This window comes from Dipodomys spectabilis, unplaced genomic scaffold, assembly GCF_019054845.1.
Source record: "Dipodomys spectabilis isolate Male_0828 unplaced genomic scaffold, ASM1905484v1 ptg000272l, whole genome shotgun sequence".
NCBI classification, from domain to species: Eukaryota; Metazoa; Chordata; class Mammalia; order Rodentia; family Heteromyidae; genus Dipodomys; species Dipodomys spectabilis.
The window spans coordinates 1,934,718-1,939,197 of record NW_024870949.1 but is presented as its reverse complement, the minus strand read 5'-3'; positions in this window follow the sequence as shown (position 1 = coordinate 1,939,197).

The window sequence follows — 4,480 nt, the reverse complement described above, 5'->3', positions numbered from 1 at the left end:
AAAACCCAGCCCTGTCAGGAAGTCTGTGAGAATCCTGGAAATGTGGCTCGAAGAGGTAGATTTCTAGCTTTGAGCAAATGTTATTAGAACAGTATCCCTATGCATTTAGTACAAGTCCCATGTATAACCCCCCAAAAATTCACCCCAATAAACTATTAGATATGAACTTGTGTGGCTTATAAACTGTTCCTCAAAGAATGGTGATACTGATGAAAGCACCCTAATTCTAATGACAGCTTGTGGAATAGAGTTATGTGCTGAGTTCTTCACAGGGTTCAGTGTGCTGAGTCTATCACATGATGCTGTGGGCTGAGTCCTTCAAAGAGTGCTATGTGCTGTGTCCTTCATAGGGTGCATTCTTTCATCTGGTCCTTGTAAGAGCTCCACAACTGAGATATTATGAAGACACGAATATTGAGGCCCAGATATGTCCCCTGTCAGGGACAAAATTATGTATTACCAAAGTGTTGGTGAGTTGTCTCCTGCAGACAATTGTTTTGTTTTTCCTCAGTCATGAATCTTGAACTCAGGGCCAAGGTGCTGACCCTTACCTCTTGTGCTCATGGCCAGCACTCTACCATGTGGAGCCAAGGACCCCCTTGCAACAGAGTGCCACGACCTAGGGGTCTATAGCTGAGGACTATCATCCTGCCTTCTCAGGAAGCTGAGATCTGAGGACCTGGGTTCCAAACTATTCCGGACACAAAAGGTCTCATGATACTATTATCTCCAATTCACCACTAAGAAACCTGAAGTGGAAGCTGGGTGTTTGTGGCTCTGCCTGTCCTCCTAGTTACTCAGGAGGATGAGATCTGAAGATCATGGGCAGGAAAGTCCTTGAGACATTTAGCTCCAATGAACCACCAGAAAACCTGAAGTGGCCCTGTGCCTCAAGTGGTAGGGCACACGACTTTAGCTGAAGAACCCAGGCCTAGACTTCAACTCCTACAACTGACAACAACAACAAAAAGACATAAACAAACTAACAAACCTGAAGTAGAGGGCTGGAAATGTGCCTTAGGGGTAGAGTTCTTTGCATATATGAAACCATGGTCTTGATTTCTCAGTACCACATTACCAGAAAAAAGCCTGAAGTACCTCTGTGGCTCAAGTGGGAGAGGGCTATCCTTGTACAAGAGAAACTAGGTACAGTGCTCAAGTCCTGAGTTCAAGCTCCAGGACTAATGTATACACACACACACACACACACACACACACACACACACACACACAAACACACACACACCACACAGAGAGAAAGGAGAAGTGAAGCTGTGACACAAAATGATAAAGCACTAGTCTTCTGCTCTGATCTCATGGACAGCATCCATGCCCTGTGTTCACAATCAAACCTAGCCACCTAGGGCCCAACTAGGAGAGGTCAAAGGTTTCAAAACCTCATGAGCTTCACCAGCCCCATATGACAGGAAGTATTGTGATATCTGACATGTGCTTGGATTTCCCAAGCTTCAGGAATCCTAGGAGAGGCATCAAAGGCCGATCCTCATCTGCAATGAAACATTTCATTAGGTTCAGTGCCCTAGTTGAGTTCCTGAATGATTCCTGAATTACATTTAGCACTGTATATGAATACCAGAACACAGCCTCACAAAGGCAGAATAAGTGCAGGGAACTTGGCCTGCCATGGAAGGTGGCACAAATAAAGGATTCCTGTCAAAACAGTGCACTGGGGAGAGAGAGAGCTTGGGGTACAAAGAGGCCTTTTTCTCCTGACCTTCAGAGCTTACTCAGACTCATCCTCACTAATTGACCCAGATGGAGTTATTTGTTATATAGCTGTACAGGAGTGAGGCCTTTAGTGTGCCTGTTCAGACAATATGAAAGACTTCTTTCAGCAGGCCTGAGGAGCAGAGAAACCCTCAGGCTACACTGGGAACAGTGAGGGGAGCCCCAGAACAAACACTGTCATGAAAGCCATCTCTGTGCTATGAAATCATTGTATTGAGAACAAATTTCCTAGCTTGATGCCATTCATAATAGCTACTCTGGAGATTCACATATATATGGAATGCATATATGGAGTGCATCCATACATACACAAAGACATGGAGGTACAGGCTCTTTTGGTGGGAAAGTCCTGAAGTTGAACTATGAGCCTAGAGGTTGTCCCTGAGCTCATTTTGCTCCAGGGTAGCTCATTACCCTTGAATCACACTTCTGGGTTTTGTTTTGTTTTTTTGTGATCTCTTAGAAATAAGCATGTTAAGGACTTTCCTACCTGGGCTATATTCAAACTGAGAATCTCTACATCTCATCCATCTGAGGAGCTGGGATTATAATCAGCAGACACTGGCACCTGCCTTTCTTTTCTTCATTTTTTAATCTGGACAATCTGACTTCTTCACCAGGTCATTCCCATGGTTTGAATTTATAAGCAAACTACCCAATGTTCTTTATAGCTGCTTTTTCTGAGAAGGATTTTCTTTCCTCATCTTCCCCTCTGGTCACAGGTTAGAAGCCAAAAGTGAGAAATGAGTGTCATAGGATTTGGAAACTAAGGTCCACAGTTCATGTCAGCTCTGTCACTTAGCTTTGAGTTGCAGTAAATTTACTGTATCCGGATGAGAGGACCAAAGGCTGGAGTGATCCACACACTGTCTTCATTGGTCCTTTTGCCTATAAAATGATCTAATAGTTATGAATGTTATGTGTCTCCAAACTTAAGTATCTAGAACACACTAGAAGCATCTTCATGTTTCTGATTTTTTCTAGTACCCCCGAGATTTAGAATAATGTATTGTGTTGAGCAACTCCTCGATGAATCCCTGAGGAAAGCCGCTTGAAGCCTCCTCAAGAGATTGCCATCAAAATCCAACCCAAGCAGAAAAGTCTGTGAGGCTCTTATCTCAAATACACCACCAGAAAACCAGAAGTGGAGCAGTGGCTCAGAGGGTAGAGCTCCAGTTTTTAGAGAGCCGAGCAGGATATTCAGGACAGACCAGGAAAGCCTGGGTGGCCCTTATATCCAATTAATAACCAGATGGCTGGACATGGAACTGTGGTGGTGGTGGTGGAGCCTCATCCTTGAGCAAAACATCTGAGGAACACATGGGGCCCTGACTTTAGGCACTGGGATGGCCACAAAAATTCAAAAAGTGAAGGCCATGTTATGTATCAGTGCTCTAATAAATTATGTGTGTATATTACCTCCCAGAGGGCAAACAGACCATAAGCAATGCCTCTGCTTTTATTTACTGATTTATTTTTCAGATATGCTTGTTGCACATACCACATCATTCTCTTCATTTCAGGCCCATTGCTTTTCTCTTCTAGGGTTCCAGGTCTGTGTCGTTGTATGATGCACACTTAAACGCTCAGCAGCCTTTATTTACATTTTATTATGAGGCCAAGGCCAGTAGAGTCACAAATCAGGTAGGGGAAGAGAAGGTTCGGTTTCGTGGAAATAACCAGTATTCAGAAAATTAAACTTGGAAATGTAAGATGGTAGCATAATTATGTAAAAACTACCACTAAGAAAAAGATGAGGGGCCTGGGAATGTGGATTACTGAGAGAGTGCTTGCCTAGAATGCAAGAAGCCCTGGGTTTGATTCCTCAGTAGCACATACACAGAAAAAGCCAGAATTCATGCTCTGACTCAAGTAGCAGAGTGCTAGAGACATTACCCCGGCCTTGAGTTCAACCCAAGAACTGGCAAAGAGATAGTTAAGTAGGTAGGTATGTAAGTGGATGGGATAGATAGATAGATAGATAGATAGATAGATAGATAGATAGATAGATAGATAGATAGATAGATAGATAGATAGATAGATAGATAGATAGATAGATAGATAGATAGATAGATAGATAGATGACAGATTAATACGGTCTTGAACGTCAGGAGGAAAGAAGGGAACAATTCCCAGTCATGAGGCCTACTGTAATGTGCCAGGACACCAGCATCGCCTTCACACAACCACAGAGCAGGAAGACTGTCTCTGTCCCACTTCTCTGGCAGCCGAAGGCACCAAAGCCAAGAAGGCAGAGCCAGGTTCTAACCCAAGTGCTCGGACACAGTAGAGAAAGGACTCTGCATCTCCTTGGACTGGGGATTTGCATTAATTATGTGGAGAAGGAAGGAAGGAAAATGGACAGGCAGATGTAGAAGGGCCTTCAAATCTGACAGATGGAGAGTCAAAAACCCACTTCCTAAGATCAGAGAGCAGTGTTTTTCTATTCTTTTTTTTATTGTGAAAATACTGTACAGAGGGGTTACAATTACGTGCGCCAGATAATGAATACATTTCTTATCAAGCATTGTAGCCTCCTCCTTTGTTTCCCCTTCCCATCCTATCCTCCCCCCCCAACCCTCCTCCTGCGCCCCTACCAAAATTGTAAAGTTCATTTTCGACATAACGACTTGTACGTCTCATTGTTGCAATGTGTCCACCTGTATTCCTATTTAAACGATTTGTTTTTCCCTTCCCCTGTACAAATTATAACAACATCAAATACAGTGAA